Source organism: Capricornis sumatraensis, chromosome 1 (assembly GCF_032405125.1).
Source record: "Capricornis sumatraensis isolate serow.1 chromosome 1, serow.2, whole genome shotgun sequence".
NCBI classification, from domain to species: Eukaryota; Metazoa; Chordata; class Mammalia; order Artiodactyla; family Bovidae; genus Capricornis; species Capricornis sumatraensis.
Window position 1 is genome coordinate 241,306,652 of NC_091069.1, and position 23,875 is coordinate 241,330,526.

The 23,875-nt window shown below is 46.9% G+C and overlaps 1 protein-coding gene and 1 pseudogene across 1 annotated transcript in view; both read left to right on the forward strand.

Annotated features, from left to right (window-relative positions):
• The window catches only part of SLCO2A1 (solute carrier organic anion transporter family member 2A1), a 94,156-nt gene that overhangs the window by 4,871 nt on the left and 65,410 nt on the right, over positions 1–23,875 (forward strand). The window lies entirely within an intron of this gene.
• On the forward strand, positions 10,251–11,449 carry LOC138090229 (KAT8 regulatory NSL complex subunit 2 pseudogene; annotated as a pseudogene).

The window sequence follows — 23,875 nt, forward strand, 5'->3', positions numbered from 1 at the left end:
CACGTCTCCTGCACTGGCAGACAGATGCTTTAGCACTGAGCCACCTTGCTTACAGCATTCTTTTTTTTTTTTTTTTTTAACATGTAATGCTTTTTAATAACATAAGGCTAATTAGAATGTTATTGAATATAAATTATAAACACACGTTCTTAGAAATAATTGCTTTGTGTATTGTATTTTTTTAACTCCTTTTCTTATTAAATAATTTTTAAACTAAGAAGTAGAGGACCTGCTCTGGAGAAGGCAATGGCACCCCACTCCAGTACTCTTGCCTGGAAAATCCCGTGGACGGAGGAGTCTGGTGGGCTGCAGTCCATGGGGTTGTGAAGAGTCGGACACGACTGAGCGACTTCACTTTCACTTTTCACTTTCATGCCTTGGAGACAGAAATGGCAACCCACTCCAGTGTTCTTGCCTGGAGAATCCCAGGGACGGGGGAGCCTGGTGGGCTGCCATCTATGGGGTCGCACAGAGTCGGACACAACTGAAGCGACAGCAGCAGCAGCAGCAGAATACTCGCTCACCAGCTGTTGTCAGGGGGAGCAGTTCAGCATTCAGAACTCCTAAGCTCCAAATTAAGAACAGGTTCATTCAATGTTTGTGGGGCGCGAGTCAGAGAGGTGAGGGGGAAACCTTGGTGGCTAACATATCCTAGCAACCTCAAAGAGATCTGTTTCTTCTTAAAATGAAACTTTTGGAGCCAAACTGGGGTTATCTTATAGAAGGAGTGGTTGATTGGTAATTGCTGCCCACGTTTTGGGAACTTTCACACCCAGGGTCCCAGCCTAGCGAAATAATGGCTGTGCTGTCAGTGGGGGTGGAAAGCGGGGGAAGAGCAGTGGGAAGAAGGAGAGCTCACAGCTGGGCCTGAGTGACTCTGGTGACCCCCCAAGTGAGGGAGGGGTGCTTTGTTCTGGCCTGTGTCCATAATGTCCAGAGGCTTCTGACCCCCAGCCGTGGGGCAGCAGCTTGGGCTTAACTTCTCAGTTTCCAGAGGAAAGTGCTACATCCCCACAACCTGCAATCCATGCCTCGGGAGACACTGAAGAGAATCCCCTGGGTCAGAGAATGCCCTCATCCGCCTATGAGCTGACATGCTCTTTCCTTCCTGGGCTGTTTCTCTGACACAAGGGACAGCATATGTTATGCTCTCCAGGGTGTCTGTCCCCTGAGAGGCCCACCCTGCTCTGCTTATGGGTGTTGGGGGTCAAGGAGGGAGAATTATGGGACTGGGTGGGGTGGAGGTCAAAGGTTATTCACATCCTTTCCTCCTGTGACTGTGCCTCAAGCCCTTTCCTGGTTTTCATTTTGTCTCCTGGTGATGAATTTAACAAGTGGAAAGTGAAAGTGAAAGCCACTCAGTCGTGTCCAACTCTTTGCGACCCCATAGAGTATACAGTCCATGGAATTGTCCAGGCCAGAATACTGGAGTGGACAGCCTTTCCCTTCTCCAGCGGATCCTCCCAACCCAGGGATCGAACCCAGGTCTCCCACACTGCAGGCAGATTCTTTACCAGCTGAGCCACAAGGGAAGCCCAAGAATACTGAGTGGGTAGCCTATCCCTTCTCCAGCAGATCTTCCCGATCTAGGAATCAACCCGGGGTCTCCTGCATTGCAGGCAGATTCTTTACCAACTGAGCTATCAGGAAGGCAAGTGGAAGAAGGATTTATTTTGAAATAATTACAGATTCATAGGAAAAATGGTGCTGAGAGGACCTATGTACTTTTTACCTGGTTCCTTCCAAGGGTTTCACCTTACATAGCTGCAAATGTAAGACCAAAAACAGGGGAGTGACATTGCAGTAATGTGTGAGTATAGTTCAAGGCCATTTGATCACGTGTACAGATTCAGGGAACTGCCATCCCTCTGCTTTTAAGACTATCCCATTGCCACTGAGATCTCCTTCTGACAACGCTAATATGTTCTCTAGCACTGTAACTTAGTCGTTTTGAGAACATGATATAAATGAAATCATGAAATATATGTGTGACCTTTTGAGATTCCTTTTTTCATTCAGCATAATGCCCTTGAGATCATTCCCAGTTGTTCCATGTATCAATAGTTTGTTCCTCTTTATTGCTGAATACTGTTCCATGGCATGGATGTTATCATGATTTGTCCAGCCATTCACCTTCTGAAGGACGTGTGGGTTGTTCCAGTTTGGGGCTATTACAGATAAAGCTGCTATGAACAATCATGTATAGGTTTTTGTGTGGGCATAAATTCTCATTTTGCTGGGGTAAAAACCCTAATTCTGGGAAAGATTGAAGGTAGGAGGAAAAGGGGATGACAGAGGATGAAATGGTTGGATGGTATCACTGACTCGATGGACATGAGTTTGAGCCAGCTCCGGGAGTTGGAGATGGACAGGGAAACTGGGCGTGCTGCAGTCCCTGGGACCGTGGAGTCGGACACGACTGGTTGACTGAACTGAAATGAAAAGCCCAGGAGTGCATTTTCTGGGTCGCATGGTGGTTTCCTGTTGATTTTTTTTTTCTTAAAGAAACTGCCAAACTATTTTCCAGAGTGGGTATAACATTTTACATTTGCACTAGCAAGGTTTGAGAAATTCAGTTTCTCTACTGAACTGATGTTGTTACTGTTTTTTATTTTAGCTATCCTCTTTTTTTTTGAAAGAATTCCTCTCCTACAGAAGGGCACTGCCACTGGTGAAAATAAACTGGAAGACCCCATTTTTATACAACAATAGAATGTCAAAACTGGCCAGAACCTCCTCCAAATAAAAAATGGACCCAAAGAGGGGTGGTGACCCCTGCAAGGTCTCAGGGAACTAGGAGTATTTTAGTTGTTTGGATTGGTGTATAGTGAGATCTCAGTGTGGTCTTGATTTGCATTTCCCAATTGGCTGGCGCTATTGAACATCTCTTCATGTGCTCATTTGCCAGGTGTATACCCTCTTCAGGCTTCCCTGCTGGCTCAGTTGGTAAAGAACCCGCCCGCAATGCAGGAGCCTGAGGTTCGATCCCTGGGTTAGGAAGATCCCGTGGAGAAGAAGATTGCAACCCACTCCACTATTCATGCCTGGAGAATCCCATAGTAGACAGAGGAGCCTGGCAGGCCACACTCCACGGGGTTGCAAGGAGTCAGACACGACTGAGTGACTAACCAGCAACAGCAGCAATACCGTCTTCACTGAAATATGTGTTCATGTATTTTGTCCCTTTTCTTATTGTATTTTTGAATTATTGTTTTGAGATTTTTTTCTTTTGCATATATGAGATACAAGTCCTTCACTGGGCATACTGTTTGCAAACATTTTCTCCCAGTCTGTAGCTTTTCATCCTCTCAGCAGAATCTTTCACAGAGAAAAAGGTTTCGATTCCAATAAAGTCTATGGCTCAGAGGTTAAAGTGTCTGCCTGGAATGCGGGAGACCCGGGTTCGATCCCTGGGTCAGGAATATCCCCTGGAGAAGGAAATGGCAACCCACTCCAGTTCTCTTGCTTGGAGAATCCCATGGAGGGAGGAGCCTGGTAGGCTACAGTCCATGGGGTCGCAAAGAGTCGGACGCGGCTGAGCGACTTCACTTCACTTAACACTTAACTTAAAGTGTAATTTATCCATTTTTAAACTTATGGATCCTGCTTTTATTGTTGTCTAAAAACTCTTCACCAAATCCTAACTCATAAAAGAGAAATCCTGTGTTTCTTCTAAAAGTTTTATGTATTTTTTTTTTTACATTTCAATCTGTGACTCATTTTGAGTTAATTTTTTGTATAAGTGTGAGGTTTAAGTCAAGGTTTCATTGTTTTGCCTGTGGTTAGGGACAAATAAATGGTTCTTGCACCGTTTGTTGACAAGACTGTCCGTACTCTGTTAGACTGCCTCTGGGTCTTTGTCGAAGATCAGTCGGCCATACTTGTGTGGGTCCATTCAGGGTTTTCTATCATGCTTCATTGATATGTGTTTATCTCTCTGCCCCCATGTGTTGATTACTGTAGCTAAACAGCAAGTCTCGCTATCAGGTAAAATTTGACTTTCATCCTGCAATGGTATGATTACCAAATCTTATCACCCACTCAGTTTCCCTTCTCCTTTGCCTTTTAGGAAGAGTTAAGAGCAGATTTAAAGCTTGCTTTTAGTAACTGGATGGAATTTTATGTATTTACATGCTCCAACTTTACTTCTGGCTTGAGCTAAATGGTTGTCTTTTCCCTTGAATTTGACTTTTCAGTATATGTTTCTAAACTTTTTCTATTCATAATAACAGCCCTGCAAAGGAGGTATAAGCATTTCCATTTCATACTGGAAATCTAGGTTCATCCAAGGCCACATATCCAGTCAGTGGCAAAGCAGGAATTCCCGCAGGTGTCAGCTCACTCCCAACCCCCTCCTTCCCATGGCCACAGAATGCCTCTCAGTTCCAGATTCTCTTGTCCATGAACATTTGGGTCTGAGCTTAGTGATCTCTGAGGTCCTTTTAGGTTCTCAGATTCCCATCTCATGCTAACAAGTTGCTGATTGAGATGAGACCAGGAGTAGGGCCAGTTGGATCTGAGCTTTGCTGGGAGACCTGCTCTGAGTTCAGTTCAGTTCAGTTGCTCAGTTATGTCCAACTCTTTGTGACCCCATGAATCGCAGCACGCCAGGCCTCCCTGTCCATCACCAACTCCTGGAGTACACTCAAACTCATGTCCATCGAGTCGGTGATGCCATCCAGCCATCTCATCCTCTGTCGTCCCATTCTCCTCCTGCCCCCAATTCCTCCCACCATCAGAGTCTTTTCCAGTGAGTCACCTCTTCACATGAGGTGGCCAAAGTATTGGAGTTTCAGCTTTAGAATCAGTCCTTCCAAAGAAAACCCAGGGCTGATCTCCTTTAGAATCCGACTGGTTGGATCTCCTTGCAGTCCAAGGGACTCTCAAGAGTCTTCTCCAACACCACAGTTCAGAAGCATCAATTCTTTGGCACTCAGCTTTCTTCACAGTCCAACTCTCACATCCATACATGACCACTGGAAAACCATAGCCTTCACTAGACGGACCTTTGTTGGCAAAGTAATGTCTCTGCTTTTGAATATGCTGTCTAGGTTGGTCATAATTTTTCTTCCAAGGAGTAAGCGTCTTTTAATTTCATGGCTGCAGTCACCATCTGCAGTGATTTTGGAGCCCCCAAAAATAAAGTCTGACACTGTTTCCACTGTTTCCCCATCTATTTCCCATGCAGTGATGGGACCGGATGCCATGATCTTCGTTTTCTGAATGTTGAGCTTTAAGCCAACTTTTTCACTCTCCTCTTTCACTTTCATCAAGAGGCTTTTTAGCTCCTCTTCCCTTTCTGCCATAAGGGTGGTGTCATCTGCATATCTGAGGTTATTGATATTTCTCCCGGCAATCTTGATTCCAGCTTGTGCTTCTTCCAGCCCAGCGTTTCTCATGATATACTCTGCATAGAAGTTAAATAAGCAGGGTGACAATATACAGCCTTGACGCACTCCTTTTCCTATTTGGAACCAGTCTGTTGTTCCATGTCCAGTTCTAACTGTTGCTTCCTGACCAGCACATAAGTTTCTCAAGAGGCAGGTCAGGTGGTCTCGTATTTCCATTTCCTTCAGAATTTTCCACAGTTTATTGTGATCCACACAGTCAAAGGCTTTGGCATAGTCAATGAAGCAGAAATAGATGTTTTTCTGGAACTCTCTTGCTTTTTCCATGATCCAGCGGACGTTGGCAATTTGATCTCTGGTTCCTCTGCCTTTTCCAAAAGCAGCTTGAACATCTGGAAGTTCATGGTTCACGTACTGCTGAAGCCAGCTTGGAGAATTTTGAGCATTACTTTACTAGCATGTGAGATGAGTGCAATTGTGCAGTAGTTTGAGCATTCTTTGGCATTGCCTTTCTTTAGAATTGGAATGAAAATTGACCTTTTCCAGTCCTATGGCCACTGCTGAGTTTTCCAAATTTGCTGGCATATTGAGTGCAGCACTTTGACAGCATCATCTTTCAGGATTTGAAATAGCTCAACTGGAATTCCATCACCTCCACTAGCTTTGTTCATAGTGATGCTTTCTAAGGCCCACTTGACTTCACAATCCAGGATGTCTGGCTCTAGGTGAGTGATCACACCATTGTGATTATCTTAGTCATAAAGATCTTTTTTGTACAGTTATTCTGTGTATTCTTGCCACCTCTTCTTAATATCTTCTGCTTCTGTTAGGCCCATACCATTTCTGTCCTTTATTGAGCCCATCTTTGCATGAAATGTTCCCTTGGTGTCTCTAATTTTCTTGAAGAGATCTCTAGTCTTTCCCATTCTGTTCTTTTCCTCCATTTCTTTGCATTGATTGCTGAGGAAGCCTTTCTTATCTCTTCTTGCTATTCTCTGGAACTCTGCATTCAGATGCTTATATCTTTCCTTTTCTCCTTTGCTCTTCACTTCTCTTCTTTTCACAGCTATTTGTAAGGCCTCCCCAGACAGCCATTTTGCTTTTTTGCATTTCTTTTCCATGGGGATGGTCTTGCTCCCTGTCTCCTGTACAATGTCATGAACCTCATTCCATAGTTCATCAGGTACTCTTATCAGATCTAGTCCCTTAAATCTATTTCTCACTTCCACTGTATGATCATAAGGGATTTTATTTAGGTAATACCTGAATGGTCTAGTGGTTTTCCCTACTTTCTTCAATTTAAGTCTGAATTTGGCAATAAGGAGTTCATGATCTGAGCCACAGTCAGCTCCTGGTCTTGTTTTTGCTGACTGTATAAAGCTTCTCCATCTTTGGTTGCAAAGAATATAATCAATCTGATTTCGGTGTTGACCATCTCGTGATGTCCATGTGTAGAGTCTTCTCTTGTGTTGTTGGAAGAGGGTGTTTGCTATGACCAGTGCGTTCTCTTGGCAAAACTCTATTAGCCTTTGCCCTGCTTCATTCTGTATTCCAAGGCCAAATTTGCCTGTTACTCTAGGTGTTTCTTGACTTCCTACTTTTGCATTCCAGTCCCCTATAATGAAAAGGACATCTTTTTTGGGTGTTAGTTCTAAAAGATCTTGTATGTCTTCATAGAACTGTTCAACTTCAGCTTCTTCAGCATTACTGGTTGGGGCATAAGCTTGGATCACCATGATAGTGAATGGTTTGCCTTGGAAACGAACAGATATCTTTCTGTCATTTTTGAGGTTGCATCCAAGTACTGCATTCTGGACTCTTGTTGACCATGATGGCTACTCCATTTCTTCTGAGGGATTTCTGCCCGCAGTAGTAGATATAATGGTCATCTGAGTTAAATTCACCCATTCCAGTCCATTTTAGTTTGCTGATTCCTAGAATGTCGACGTTCACTCTTGCCATGTCCTGTTTGACCACTTCCAATTTGCCTTGATTCATGGACCTGACATTCCAGGTTCCTATGCAATATTGCCCTTAACAGCATTGGACCTTGCTTCTATCACCAGTCACATCCACAGCTGGATATTGTTTTTGCTTTGGCTCCATCCCTTCATTCTTTCTGGAGGTATTTCTCCACTGATCTCCAGTAGCATATTGGGCACCTAAAGACCTGGGGAGTTCCTCTTTTGGTATCCTATCATTTTGCCTTTTCATACTGTTCATGGGGTTCTCAAGGCAAGAATACTGAAGTGGCTTGCCATTCCCTTCTCCAGTGACCACATTCTGTCAGACCTCTCCACCATGACCCACCCGTCTTGGGTGGTCCCACACGGCATGGCTTAGTTTCATTGAGTTTGACAAGGCTGTTGTCCATGTGATTAGATTGACTAGTTTTCTGTGAGTATGGTTTCAGTGTGTCTGCCCTCTGATGCCCTCTCGCAGCACCTACCATCTTACTTGGGTTTCTCTCGCTTTGGACGTGGGGTATTTCTTCACTGTTGCTCCCGCAAAGCGCAGCCACGGCTCCTTACCTTGGATGAGGGGTATCTCCTCACCGCTGCCCCTCCTGACCCTGAACATGGAGTAGCTCCTCTCAGCCCTCCTGCGCCCGTGCAGCCACTGCTCCTTGGATGTGGGGTTGCTCTTCTTGGCCACCACCTTGCTCTGAAACCTGGCAAAAGAGGAGGGTATGGGCTGGCTGGGTTGTCTGCAATTAATCTCAGCTCTCTTTATTTAGAGGACCTTGATTCCCTGGAATGGATTAAATTTGATCAGAAGCGATGGATGAAACCAAGGCCCAGAGACTCAGACTACACTGCAGGCTGGATGGCTGGGATGATGCTGTGCAGTGATCAGCCCTCTCACCATCTCCCCAGCCTCGTCACCTTGTTGGGTGGAAATGTCACAGACGCTGTGGGTTGAGCAGAGAGCCCCAGCTGGGGCAGTAACCCCAGGACTTGTGACCTGTGGGACACTCAGTCTGGTCAGCATCAGCACTGACCCCTACAGGGTTGACTTCTGCCTCTAGAAATGTGGGAACACTAACCCTTTCTTTAAGATTTAGTGTGTACCCATTCCAGTACTGTTGCCTGGAAAATCCCATGGACAGAGGAGCCTGGTGGGCTGCAGTCCATAGGGTCGCGAAGAGTCGGACATGACTGCGCGACTTCACTTTCACTTTTCACTTTCATGCATTGGAGGAGGAAATGGCAACCTACTCCAGTGTTCTTGCCTGGAAAATCCCGGGGACGGGGGAGCCTGGTGGGCTGCTGTCTCTGGGGTCGCACAGAGTTGGACACGACTGAAGCGACTTAGCAGCAGCAGCCGCAGCAAGTCCTTTAGGACCCCGAGAGTCCCAGTGATGAGTTTTGTTTACCCAAACATCAGCCTTAACTGATGTATGTTCTGAAGTGTGTCCCATCCAACGCCCTTGGGAGATGTGCCCTGGAGCACAGAAGGCCTCAGTTAAAATGCAGGTGGCACCAGTAAGCTTCAGTAAGCTAGTGACTGGCCCTGAATTCTAAAGGAGTGACCAGATGTCCACACTGGAGGAGGATAAGGGGATGAAGGTGGGCTCTGGAGATGTGGTTTAACTAACAGTGATTATTGCGTTTCTGTGGTAGTTGACATTTTATCCTAGAATCAAGTGAATTTTATATTTTTCTCCCACGATATATCTGTGTGCTTCCAAATAATATGTTGTGTCTACCCCCAAATGTTGTAGTAACACTGATGTTCCAAGAAGCCACACCATGTTTGGCTCAGGTCTTCCAGGTGTGACCCCAGGTAGAGTTTGGGAAATGATACCACAGGCCTCAAGTTAGAACTAGTTTATGTGATTAACTCACCCAGCCAGCTTGTTGGGCATGGAGGGAACGATACCTAGGAAATGTCAGTGGGATAGGTATGGGATGTGGGTGCAGGCCATGCCTGGGCTGAGCCCCTGGGACACCCCTGGAGACGAGCTGGCTAGAGGATGCAGTGAGGCCCCTGTGGGCTTGGGGAGAGGGGGTGCCTGGTTGGGGGCAGACAGCAGGCAGCAAGGGCCACACTGGTCCTGCCCTACTGGCTGCCTGAGAGACTGCAGGATGGATTCGACTGGTTTTAGGAGTCCTTCCTGCCGTGTCCAGGCCCTGATGAGATTGTCCTGCTTTGCCTTTTATTCACAGTGCATTTGAGGGAAGTGGGGGGAGCTAAGCATCTTTCGCTCACAAGCCTGTACTGCATGTCTACTGTGGAGGCACTTCCCCAGTTGTCACTGGTTGCACTCAGCTCCCAAAGAGGCCCCCATGTTTCCAAGAAACAAGGATCTGTAGCGCCCTGCCTCTCAGTGTGACCCACGGCCTCGGTATGTGTAGGACCGAGGGGATTCCCAGGATGTAGACTTTCAGGGTGGTTTTTTTTTATATATAAATTTATTTATTTAATTAGAGGCTAATTACTTTACAATATTGTATTGGTTTTGCAGTACATCAATATGAATCCGCCACGGGTGTACACGTGTTCCCCATCCTTCAGTTTTAAAACTGAAGATGTTCTGGGCAGATGGGGATAAGTGGGTCACCCCACTGCTTTCCTTGCTGTGACATTTTATAAGAATGGACTTCCAGCCCCTGATTATAGGGTGGGAGAGGAGACTATGGCAGGTCAAGGACGGTACCCAGGATGGAAATAAACCTCACGGCAGGAAGAAATTGGAGGCTTCCAGGAGAAGACGGGTGGCAGGGCCCACTTCTCCCTCTTGTTTGTACGTGAAAGTCCTCCCGTCTGGCCCTGCCTTCATTGCCCATTATGACTTGTACAACATTTTTAACCTACTGTGTAGAATCCACACAAGTAATGATAAAACTGAGCTATAGAAACAGCGCTGGAGTGGAGCGGCGCAGCGGCAGAGGTTTCAGTATGACCAGGATGCAGGTCCACATCTTGCTAACCGATCGAGTGAGGATCACCCCAGTGCCCAGGTCTCAAGAGGCCCTGTGCTGTTCACTCATTCATCCATCGCCCATGCTCGCAACCTTGTCTGGTGGGGCAGGAGTTGTGCTCAGCATATCCTCAAAGACAAGAATGTGCCTTGCAAGAGGCGAAAAATGGAAAAGATGTCCCAGTGCTGCCCCAAAGCCTGAGAAGAAAGATGTGGTGCCCTTCTGTGCTGAACATGCCCGTGGGAATGCCCTGGTACTTCATGCTCAAGCGAAGGAGACCAGTCCAGGGCTTTTGGGTGAAGCATTCTTGTGCCAGCTGAGCTCACATGGTGGGACAGAGCTGGGTCTTAGACTCCAAAATGTAGCCACAGTGAAGCCAGCCAAATTTCGAACATGCTGGCATCTACATAGCTGAAGAAGTGGCCTTGATTATGCATGAGAAGCTTATTCGTTTGAAGTTTTTGTCCACTGACCAGTTTAAATGACTTCAGCATCTGCTCAAAGAGAAGAAGCAATGTTGCTTACATAATTACAAAGCGGAACATGAAGCTCTAGGTAGTAGTCTCCTGAGTGGCCCGGAGAGACTTCTGGCCAAAGAACGAGAGAAATTAAAGCATCTAAAATGTCTTCAGTGGTATCATCAGCACTATGGAGTGGAAGCCTTACTACACAGGCAAGCTGTAGGAGCGCAGAAAGCTGGCCACACACGGTACTGCCTAACAGTCTCATACCACTCTTTTCACTCAGAGGTGCTTGGTCTTTGTCGATTCCAGTGACCAGACTCCTGTTTGTGAGGACACAGATCGGGCTGTCTTCAGTGCTGCCAGGGGCGTGAACAGGTGCCCTGCAACAAACCAGTCCCTGTCAGCCATTCTGAAGCTCCTTTCTGCTGCCCACTGCATTTCAAGTTGCCTCAGACGTATAAGCCCGAGCTGTGGGTGATGGTATGCAGTGCCCTCCTTCACCCTTGCTTTTTGACCCTTCACTAGCCCTTGAAGATCATCTGGTCAAAGAAATCGCTGAAGGTCCAGTGGACGTTTTGGACCACACGCAGATTGCTGGAGATGGGTGCCGATCACAGGGATCTCAAAATTCTGAGAAAGCCTCTGCAAACCATTGCCTCAGAGTGGAGTGGCTGTTGCACACGGGAAGCCAGAACCCGCCCATGTCAGCTGATAGTTGTTTTGGAAACCAGTTGACCTTGGGGGATTTGTATTTCCCATTCTCTAAGGAAGTATTTCTGACTGTCTCTCACTAAAGGACAACCCGGGCTACCTTGTTTTTCTTCTGGATTATTGAATGCTATATAGTCTAATCAAATGTTGGGGGCAGGGACCAATAGTGTCTTTAAATTGTAATTTTTTTTTTTTTAATTGTGATGTTTTCCCACTCTAGGCAAAGAAGAGAGTAGGTGATTCCCGTCATAGCTGCTGAGATTGGGGCTGTGCCTAAGGGGAGAGAGATTTTTGCAATGCTCTTTCCCAAGCCTTGGGATAGCGATAATCCCAGTGGCTCATTATCTCTGTCCAGCAGCCTATATTTTAGCCTTTCCTCACCTCTTCCCTAATTGAGTCATCTGAAGCTCCTCTCCTCAGTGGTCTCTGACCTATAGCCTCTGAGAAAATAGCCCACAGGACTGGGCCCTTCTTAACCATCCATCTTGCTTCTAAACTATGTTAAGTTTCTGTAGTGGCTATCTTATGTAAGATCCAATAAAAAATATTATATATAGTTTCTATTAAATGTTAAAAGTTTTATATATATATATATATATATATATATATATATATATGAAACACAGTGCCCTTTACACTTTTCAGAATTACTGAATTAACTGAAATTCAGTGATGCGAAAGCTCATGTATTCAAAGAGGCTGGAATCTTCTTGGCAGTGTCCTTGCACAGCAGTGATGGGGACCTCACCACATCACCAGGCAGGCCCGACAGCTGTGGCCCCACAGGCAGTAGGCAGCTCTCTCCCATGTGGGGTCCTGTCTGCCCTTCTGTGTCTATCCTCTGGAGCCGATCCAGCAGAGCCCCTCTTCCTGGTCACTTTCCTCACTGTGTCTGATACAAGGGCAGTCTTCCTTCTCCCACAGGTCCCTCTAACTGGGTTGACACAGAAAGCCCCAGGGGCCTGGGCTACCCTCTTTAAAAGCCTGTTTGGCCCTGAAGGTAGGTCTTGCTGAGGGGCAGATGTGGACCCCAACTGCTCTTGTCCCGGATCACAGAGCTGTGACCAGAACCTCACTGGTTCTGGTCATCACTCACAAGGGGGTCTCAGGCCCTGTGGAGGCTGGTGGGCCTGGGATTTCCTGGAACCAGCAAAAATCTTCCTATGATGGGCATCCTCACCCCATCAGGCCCTGCCAGTTTGTTATGCCCTTAGGAGCCCAAGGCCTACTCACACGCTGCCTTCTCTCCACCGTCTTCTCTCACTTCTCCCCGGCTTGGGAGCTCTTACTGAGAATCCTTGCCAAGCGTGGAAGAGCCCTGGATAGGTTGTTGGGTCCATTCTCCAGGCTCCAGCTGGGCAACATCTCTCTGGAGCAAGCAGACACAGGGCTTGCTGGGACCACACTCCCTGACTTTATCACCAGGGAGTGGGACGGAGACCCTTACGGAGGGCATCTGCCCTAATGCCAATGGGGACACTTCTGTGGATCCCTGCCTGTACCCTAGACTGCACCCCCCACATCCCACCCACCCATGGGCAAGCCAAAGTGATGTATAACTGGCCTTGCTAGTGGGCCATCTGCAGCCCTGGACCCTGTCACTGACTTGGACAAGTGAGCCTCGGGGCCGTGGCTACCTCTTCCCTTTCAGACTGCTGCTGCTCCTGGGACGCTGCCCTGCTGGGCTTGCTGCTGCTCCAGCCTCCCTGTCCCGGGAAAGCTTGGGTCCTGTGAATCAACTTGTAAGTTTAATACACAAACGTGTACATATAGTTCACAAGGAGTGGGGACAAGTGTTAGTCAGGCCTGATTTGGTTTACCTTAAAGTCACAAGTATTTAGAATTCCCACCCTCAGCACCAACACATTTTTAGGAGCAATTATGACTTTCTGAGCTATCACCACAAAATGCAATGCATTTTATTAGGACGCATCTGTGTGATAAAACATGGGGCATATGGGTATATAGTTGTGAATGCCAGCGCATTGGGGGGCACCTGTATGTGCCAAATTTAGGGACATAACAAGGTCAGGTCTTTTCAGCAATGCTCTCTGTGCTGTGGGGCGCATGATGTCCACGTTGTAGAGTGGAGAAAATTGATGGGCAGTTCGAGGGAACTGCTGCATCACACAGTGACAGAGCTGGGGTTCAGGGACACTGTCTTAAGAGCCAGTTTGTGTCCCACCCCAAACCCCGACCAGCCAAGCCAGGCCTTTGCTACTTCAGTCTCCAGACCGACAGACACAGCAGGCTGCTTACTTATATTTATTGCTTTATTTTCCCAAGCCAAACTTGATACTGGTGGCCCCCAAATTCCTTGTTCCTCAGTTTTCCTCCCTTGCTGCACCTTCCCTCACCCACAGCAAATACGCATTGACAACAGGCCCTGGCATGGGGTGGGGGCAGCAATCAAGAGGCTTAGAAACCCTTCCTGAATGAATAAATGGAAACCCAGTCCACTGAACAATGCTTAATCATGTAATTCATCTGTTCAGAAACGTATGGTGAGGAAACGACTTGTGTATCTAGCATTTGGCAAGACAGTAAATAAATCTTGGGACATCCGCCTATGAAATATTTACAAGTCAGGTTTTAAAGATTTATTGTGAACAGTTTTGACTTGAGGGAAGAGTTCTTTCCATAAATTTAAGTAGAGGTGGCAGGATGGACATCCGTGTGAAGAGATGATCCGGATCCACAAGACTTGAAGAGGATATGCCTGAACAGAGGTCGTTCTCTGGGTGGGAAGCCTATAAACGGTTTTGTTCTTCCTCTTTGTGACATTCTGTGTTTTTCATGTTTTTATAATCAACGTGTCCCGCATTTATAATTAGAAGAAACTACCAATTAAAAGCCCTGAAGTTTGTGATGATACCCACCCCACACACACACCTTTGCCTGGTGCAGCGAGGTCTGTCATTGTGGTCTGTGAAATGAGATGTGAGGTGGGAGGAGGCTGCTCTCCAGGTCCCCGAGGATGGACCAAGGATGCGGCCAGGAGGGCAGCCAGGGGGCGGGATTGTCTGCAAGGACCATTCCTATGCCGGTCACTGTTCCTGCTGCATTTTTTTTTTTTTTTGGTTGCACTGGGTCTTCGTTGTTGCATGCAGACTTTCTCTGGTTTCAGTGCACCCCTTCTCATTGTCGTGACTTCTCTTGTTGCAGGGCACAGGCTCTAGGCACATGGGCTTCAGTGGCTGTGGCTTTCAGGCTCAGTAGCTGTGGCGCATGGGCTGAGTTGCCCCCTGGCATGTAGAATCTACCCAGACCAGGGGTGGAACCTGTGTCCCCTTCATCAGCAGATGGATTCTTAACCACTAGACCACCAGGGAAGTCCTCCCACTGCATTTTTTTTTTTTTTTTTTTTTTAGTTTTATGGCTCCTCAGTGATGGAGAAGAAGTAAGATAATAATACCTTAGTTCTTAAAGAGAGGCAAACCTATGGAACATTTTCTTTTCTGGGAAGATTGAGAAGTGTTTCTGTCCAGGAGGCCTCTCTGCTGTTCTGGTGCCCACTCCCAAAGGCTGGCTTAGAGCTTGGGAATCCAGTCCTAAGGGTTGGCCAAACATCTTAGGGAAGTGAGTGTACCTGATGGGCTCTGTGCCATTTAGGAAGAGTGGGCCTGAGTGGTGAGGACAGAGGCCAGGAAGGACAGCATCTGCTCAGGGGTGCCTGGGATCCAGTGCTGAGTCTGGAGTTTATACCTGGTAGAATGTGGCAACATCCCTGGGTGGGCTTTCATGCAATCACTTTGGTCAGCCGTGAGTCATTTGGTGACCACTGTTTGCAAGTTGGCACTCTGCTAATGTCATAAACAGCAGGGGTTTCAGAACTCTGAGGCCAGGAATGGTGTCAGGATGGCTGCCTGAAATGCAGTCATTCATTCATTTATTCATTATTGTTCAGTAATTCAGTCATGTCTGACTCTTTGAGACGCTATGGACTGCAGCATGCCAGGCTTCCTTGCCCTTCACTGTCTCCCAGAGTTTACTCAAACTCATGTCCATTGAGTCAGTGATGCCACCCAACCATCTCATCCTCTGTTGTCCCCTTCTCCTCCTGACCTCAATCTGTCCCAGCATCAGGGGCTTTTCCAATGAATCAGCTCTTCACACCAGGTGGCCAAAGTATTGGAGCTTCAGCTTCAACATCAGTCCTTCCAATGAATATTCAGGGTTGATTTCCTTTAGGATTGACTGTTTTGATATCCTTGCTGTCCAAGGGAGTCTCAAGAGTCTTCTCCAGCACCACAGTTTGAAAGCATCAATTCTTTGGCACTCAGCCTTCTTTATGACCCAACTCTCACATCCATATGTGACTACTGGAAAAACCATAGCTTTGACTAGATGGACCTTTTTCAGCAAAGTGATGTTTCTGCTTCATGCAATACGTAATTATTGATCACCTAGTCTCACAATGATGAACAAAACAGAGTGGACCAAGCCCTCCTGAGCGACATAAACAGCGGGCAGATGCACAGATAGATGCAAAGTTGTGTGTCAAATAAGAGGGGAAAGACTTGGGTTTTGTGAGGGCGGAGGAGGTAGAAACAGAGCTGGATTCTGCTCAATACATCTGGGGTCATGTACTCTGAACTCCAACATGCCACCTTCATGCTTCTGCTATTTAACCTCTGCATGGGGAACACAACTGAGAATCTGAAGGTGCCTGTCTTTCAAACGCTTAAAAAAAATTTTTTTTTCTGTTTATAGGTACATAAAACAACCCCTTTCTAAAGGCTCTTGTTAGTTGCAGTAAGATGAGAGAACTATAGTGAATTGTGGTTTTCATCAATATGACAGGTTTACATAACATGGGACCCTCCTATCACAAATACTTAGAGTTTTTGGATAAAATAGAATACCATCAAATATTTGAATACAGAGCTGAACTTGTAAGAAAGGAAGTGAAATCTTCAGGGGCAGGAAGTGATGAACAGTGTATCTGCTGACTCTGTAGCAAGGATTGAGGGGAAACTGTGTATAGAGACTCTCAAGAAACTCGTGATGGAGATTGGGTATTAGTAATCTCACAGGCACCAAATATGACATAGGGTGTTGGCACACAGACTCATGCATGAAATTGAGTCCTTGGTGAGAAAATAACCAGAAAAACTCTGCCCACCACCTGGTTAGAGGTAAGAGGCATATCTCTAACTGGACCTTTAGGTGAAATAATTCTGAGAAATCAAAACCTCATGTCTGAGCCACGTGAACTTGGAAGCAGAATGTATACTATCCACACAGTATGGGAATCTCTAATCAAATAAATTAGCAGAAGAAATTGCTTCTGGACTGGTGCTAACTCTTTGCTCTCTGGTAGACACAGAGGAAAACCACTCCGGAGGGATACTTCTGCAATCCAGGCCGAAAGTATCCCAAGAGAAGGCTGTGCTCATGGAAGAGGAGCTTCCACTAAACAGTCACACAGGAAACGACCCCCCATAAGCCACAGACAGCACATATATCATTGAGGAAGACTAGCACCTCAAGATTTTGAAATAATGGTACACTTTGAAAGAGACTATAAAATTGTATTGAGGGCTTCCCTGGTGGTCCTGTGGTTAAGAATCCACCATGCAATGCAGGGGACACTGGTCTGATCCCTGGTCTGAGAAGATTCCACATGCTGAAGGGCAACGAAGCCCCTGCAACATGACAAATGAGCCTGAGCTCTAAGGGCCCGGGAGCCACAGTTACTGAGCAGTGGGCAGCGACCACGGAAGCCCATGTGCCCTGGAGCCCACACTCCACAAGGGAAGCCACCACGAAGAAAAGCCCAAACACCGCGCCTAGAAGTAGCCCCACTCCTGGCAACTAGAGAAAGCCCACGCGCAGCAGTGAAGACCAGTGGAGCCAGTGAATACATATAAATATATACTGACACATTTAAAGAAGTGTACGAAGAAATAGAAAACACCAGGGGAGAACAAAGGAACAAGTAAATTGGAGAAACACATAGAAATTCATAGCTATAGAAAGTAAAAAGTGAATGGTTAGGTAGTAGGTTAGATGCAATGACTGGTTAATTAACAGATTAGATAAGTTCCCAATTTGAAGTCCTTAACTTAATGACATCTGCACTAAATGATAGTAAGTGGAAGATAGGGTTGAAGAGTCACCTGAACACAGCGTAGAGGAATAAAGAAATGGAAACTGTGACACTTCCAGAGGAGAAACCTGGCAAGCACAGCCTTGGCCACGTGACCAAGTTTAGCATCACCAGTGATAAGTTATCTTGAAAATATGTACCCTTTAACTAATAGGGTGAGAAGAGCGTTTCACCTCTGTGGTCTTCCCTCCTGAAATATATAACCCCTGTCTAACCTTGAGAAAATCATCAACAAACCCAATCTGAAGAGCATTTTATAAAATATCTGATCAATACTCCTCCAAACTAGGAATGTCTGAATGTCTTGTCACAGTCAAGAGGAGCCTAAGGAGACCAGACAGCCAAATGTGGTGTGATGTCCTGGCTGGGATTCTGGGACAGAAAAAGGACATGAGAAAACCCAATGAAAGCTGAAGAAAGTATAGTTTCATGAGTTAAAATAAAAAAAAGAAGTGGAAACTATAAAAGGCAGTTTAAGAGACATGGAAACAGTAAAAATAAAGTCCAATATAAGTCTGAAAAGAGTCCCAAAGAAGAGAACAGAATGAATACGTGAAATAGTATTGAAAACATGACAAAAAAATCTCCAGAATTAATAAGACATATAGTACCTCAATGGAGAAGGCAATGGCACCCCACTCCAATACTCTTGCCTGGAAAATCCCATGGATGGAGGAACCTGATGGGCTACAGTCCATGGGGTCGCACAGAGTCGGACACGACTGAGCGACTTCACTTTCACTTTTCACTTTCATGCACTGGAGAAGGAAATGGCAACCCACTCCAGTGTTCTTGCCTGGAGAATCCCAGGAACGGGGGAGCCTGGTGGGCTGCTGTCTATGGGGTCTCACAAAGTCGGACACGACTGAAGTGACTTAGCAGTAGCAGCACAGTACCTCAAAATTAAAAAAAAAAAAAAGGCACAGTAATGTCTAACAGGAATTTACAAAAAGAAAGTATCCCTATACATATCATGTATACTTTCCTGCACCAGCTTCCCTGGTGCCTCAGTGGTAAAGAGTCCACCTGCAATGCAGGAGACCCTAGCGTGATCCCTTATTTGGGAAGATCCCCTGGAAAAGGGAATGGCTACCTACACCAGTATTCTTGCCTGGAGAATTCCATGGACAGAAGAACCTGGAGGGCCCTAGTCCCTGAGGTCTCAAAGAGTCAGACACAACAGAGCAACTAACAGGCTGATTTGACTTGGGTCCCTTACTTCTGTCTCCTACCCAGACTCAAGGAAAGGAAAGTAGCTCACTTCTGGGCTCTTTTCTCCAGCATCATCAGTTCTCTGATCTACAGTTATAATTTCCCCCCTGGAGAAAGGAATGGCTACCCACTCCAGTATTCTTGCCTTGAGAATCCCATGGACAGAGGAGCCTGGTGGGTTACAGTCCATGGGGTTGCAAAGAGTCAGACATGACTGAAAAACTAAGCACAGTGTCAGTATATAGGGGTTGGGGGGGGCCATTATTTTGCCTACTGCAGGGTTTAATCACACCAGAGCCAATAGATACAAACACACATATGTATGTATTGATATATGCATTAAGAGATTTATTTCAAGGAATTGGCCTATACAATTGTGGGGGCTGAATAAGCAAACCCAGAATTCACAGGGCAAGCAGTCAAGAAAGGATGATCGCAGGCATTGGGCCAAAGCTCCTGTTGAGGGGAGTCAATCTCTCTCTTTTTCCACTGTGCTTTTAATGTCTTCTGATTATTTAAACCAGGCCCACCCAGGTTATCTAAGATAATCTTCCTGAAAGTCAACTCATTATATATTTTAATTACAGCTGCAAACTTGCTTCACAGCCAACACCTAGATTAATGTTTGATTGAATAACTGGAGACTGTAGTGTAGCCAAATGGACACATCAAAAGTGCTGTCACAGGGTCAAAGGGCAGTGACGTTCAGGACAAGTATGGAACAGAATGTGGCAGCAGGGAGGAGAGGTGAGCACCCCTGGGCAATAGGCCTGCAAAAGGAGAGATATGCAGAGGGGCTTTGCTGACATCACTGATGGGAGGAATGGGTACATAGGGGTGAGCTTCTGCAAGGGAGCCTGAAATGGGGCATGGCATCTTCTCCTTCCCACAGTGAAAATCCCGTCATCAGTCTGTGCTTTTCTCCCCTCCACAGAGCAGACCCCCAGTGTATCACCGACATCTACTCTGCCCACTGGTGTTCATCTCTGACCTGCTGCTGTGGTCATAGCCCCCTGGGCTGCAGACATGAGTTGGTCATGATACTGGAAAGGGGGTGAGCTCACGTCTGCCGCCCCCAAGGCTGCAGCTTGTAGGTGTAAAGTATTCACTTAGCTAATCTTTCCCCATCTACAGATACTTATTGATGATTTCATTCAGGAGTCTTGAAACCTGCTGGGAGAGAGCACAGCCAAACAGACCACGTGTGGATGATGAAACCACATTGCCTTGCACTTGCCGTTAAGCGCTCCAGGCAAGGCAGTGGGGATGTTCCAAGGAGCTGAGAGGCCAATGGAGGTGCACAGTCAGAGCTAGCTGTGGGATGCTCCTGGCTGCTCCCATGACAGCGCTGATAGATCCTTAGCATGCAAACAGACCCCACACCCAGAGGGGCAGATGGCCAAGGGGAGGGCAGAGGAATCAAGGGTGTGCCTCTCAGTTTTACCCTCATTCCTTTGTAATGGGTTTACAGCGGTTAGGCCCTGTCTCCAGGAAGGAAAGGCTGGAAAGAAGGATTTGGGTTAGAGTTCAGGGGGCCTTACTTGAATCTGAGGCGATGGTTCCCGAAGTGTGGCCCCTGTACCAGCAGCATTGGCATCACATGGGAGCTGGTTAGAAATGCGAGTTCTTGTGCCCTATTGCAGATCTGCTGAATCCAAAGCTGGTGGTGGGGCACACCACTTTAACAAACCCACTAGGCCACTCTACTGTGCCCTGAAGTTCAAGAACTTCTGCTCTGAGGCAAAGCACACATCAGAGCACTGATTCCTAAGCAGAGGTCACTGAGGTGGCTATGATAGTCTTGTCCCCACAGTATTCGTTAAAGTGACTGATGTGAAGTAACCGTATTAAACGGAAATGTTTGCCAGGGAATGTGAGTATCTAATGTGGAGTCGTAATTGATGGGAAGAACGTTGGGAAGCATTCCAGGCAGGCCAGTGGAGGCCTCCCAGGGCACACCGTGGAGAAAGGAGGTTGGGGAGGGGAGGGGGTGGACAGAGCCTTCTTGGGCTTGACGAACATGGTGGCCACGTGTTGAAATTGGGAGAATCTCCAGGGGAGCTTGGGCACACAGGCGTGCTGTGCGAGGCTGAGTTCCATTTTAACCTCTTTTTTCCCACAGGTGGTTTGGAAATGGCAAATTTTCTCAGAGGTCAAGATCAGGGGTATTCTAACTAGTGATATTTATAGCTTAAAGTTTACTGTAGGTGAACAGGGAATTTGAGAAATTGGCTTGCTTTCCCCCTTGCTCTCGCTTCTGCCCTCATTTCCTGTGTTTAGACTGGACATTTCACGTCATAGAAAAGACCTTGATACCCTGGACGACCCCTCCAGGCCACAGGGCAACAGTGGAGGTCCCTGTGGCCCACTCCCCTGGGCACTCCCTGGGGCCCTGGGTGGCGGAGGTGGGAGGAAGCGGCCAAGGGTGCGGGTACCAGGGAAGGATGTTCGATTGCTTTTATCTAATGTACTTTTTGATGGGAAGGAGGCTAGCATGCCTTGCTTGGCCTCCTGCCTTGACCTTTCCCGTAAGAGTTTCCTTTCCTCTCTCAGTCCAACTTAACACCCGAGGAAATTTTCCAAGAAAGGTTTTGAGCATTTTCTGCAGTGCTGATGGTCCTCTCCTATCAGCCGAAGGCTGGATCCCACCCAGTGTCTTCTACCTTGCCCTCTCCAGACCCTGCAAGTGTTTCTGCCTTTCCCCTGCTCTTTGCTGACCTGAAGAGTGGAGTGGGGAGGAAGGCAGACAAAGCGGAGGTCAAGGGGAGGCACATAGGAGTCCAAGAGGTGAGGCTGTGGAAGGGGTGGCCCTCAGTCCAGAAAGGGCCAGAGATAAATGGAAGTGGTGGAGAGAGGGGAACTGGAATAGAGGCTCCTTTTGGGGCAGAGATATCCTGGGCCACTCTGCTGGCCAGGGGTGAGCAAAGAAGACCAAGCAGATGTGCTGACCACCGCATTTGGATGTAGCCTTCGGTGACAGAGCTGCCCACCCCTGGAGCAGGGGGCCAGACGAACAGACTTACCCATTTAAAGACTAGACACAAGACTGGACTTGGACCAAATCATATATATTGTTAGAAATCAGGTCACCTCTGTCAGGCACCAGATCCTTTATCTTTCAAGTCAGAATTCCCATGTCCCTGAGAGCCTCATCAAAGTCCGGTTTTTCCTCCAGATCCTTCTGCAAATTTAGCTAGTGATGTTCTGTTAGGAGAGATCCCTGGGGCTCCACTGCAAGCAAACCTTCCATCCATAGATGGTGTCGTGCCTCTGTGTGACGTCTAACAAGACATGAGGTTCTGCCCTCGTGGAACAAAAGGTAACAGAGATAATCAGACAAGACATCTTCCCACAGCTGCCTTCTTGCTCAAAGATTGTCAACATAAAGCCCTAAGGGGATTGATTTCAAGACCCCAAATAGTGATTACTGAGTCACCATTTTAATTTAGTGATTAGTCCCTGGATTCTATATGGTCCTGAAGGGATCTTCTTTCTTCCTGGGTGTGGGGTTAAATAGCTGTCAGAAGTGAGGCTCTTTTTCCCTAGGGGCACCTGCCAGCTCGCCTGAAACCAGGGATGGCTCCATTAATGTCCCCTTGGGTCTTTCCCTGCCCCGCAGCCCGCTTCTGCCTCCCACCACTTACCCTGCTCCCCATTGTCTTTGGAGCCTCCTGCTTCCCTTTCCTTGGTCTTCAGATGCTCACCACCCCCACCTCTCCTTAGTCATGACCTTCTCCCTTGCTAATGTCCCCTGGTCTACTGACACACCCTGACTGGAGGCTTCTTCAGTCTTGTCCCCAAATCCTCCACTGGCCTCCCTGCCTCTACTCTGCTGCAGGTTGCTGTTTTCCAGTCGCTCAGTGATGTCTGACTTTTTGTGACTCCACGAGCTGCAGCACACCAGGCTTCCCTGTCCTTCACCATCTCCTAGAGTTTGCTCAAACTCATATCCATTGAGTCGATGTTGCCATCCAACCATCTCATCCTCTGCTGCCCCCTTCTCCTCCTGCCTTCAGTCTTTCCCAGCCAAAGGGTTTTCCCAGTGAGTCGGCTCTTTGCATCAGGTGGCCAAAGTATTGGAGCTTCAGCATCAGTACTTTCAATGAACATTCAGGGTTGATTTCCTTTAGGATTGACTGGTTTGATCTTCTTGCTGTCCAAGGGATTCTCAAGAGTCTTCTGCAACACCACAGTTTGAAAGCATCAGTTCTTCAGTGCTCAGCCTTCTATATGGTCCAACTCTCACATTTGTATATGACTACTGGAAAACCCATAGCTTTGACTATATGGACTTTTGTCAGCAGCTTTACTTCCAAGGAGGAAGCATCTTTTAATTTCATGGCTGCCATCACCATCCACAATGATGTTGGAGCCCAAGAAAATAAAATCTGTCACTGCTTCTACTTTTCCCCTTTCTATTTGCCGTGAAGTGATGGGACCAGATGCCATGATCTTAGTTTTTTTTTTTTTCAATGTTGAGTTTCAAGCCAGGTTTTTCACTCTCCTCTTTCACCCTCTTCAAGAGGCTCTTTAGTTCCTCCTCATTTTCTGCCATTAGAGTAATATCATCTACGCATCTCAGTTTGTTGATAGGTTTCCTGGCGATCTTGATTCCAGCTTTTGATTCATCCAGCCCAGCATTTTGCATAATGTACTCTGCATATAAGTTAAATAAGCAGGGTGACAGTATACAGCCTTGTCACACTCCTTTCCCAGTTTTAAACCTGTCAGTTGTTCCATGTCTGATACTAACTTTTGCTTCTTGACATGCCTACAGATTTCTCAGGAAACATGTAAGGTGTTGTGTGTGGGGTGGTGTATGTGTGTACACATACCTCATCGTATTTACAAACTGCTCCAGAGGGGTTGAGCCCTGCTTAACCCATAATGATATTCAATAAACATTTGCTTATCACATTACTTCAAGTGTTCCTTCTGGGAGAAATTAGCAATGATGTACCCCTGTATCCCCTGCCTCCTCTAGCCCCCCCTAAGATTTGTTAAAGCAAATAGACCAAGGGAATTGTAGACTGTGTCTGCACCTTTGCCAGAGGGAGGCACCATTTCAGTCTTCATAAGGAGACACAGCATCCCGTGAAGGTT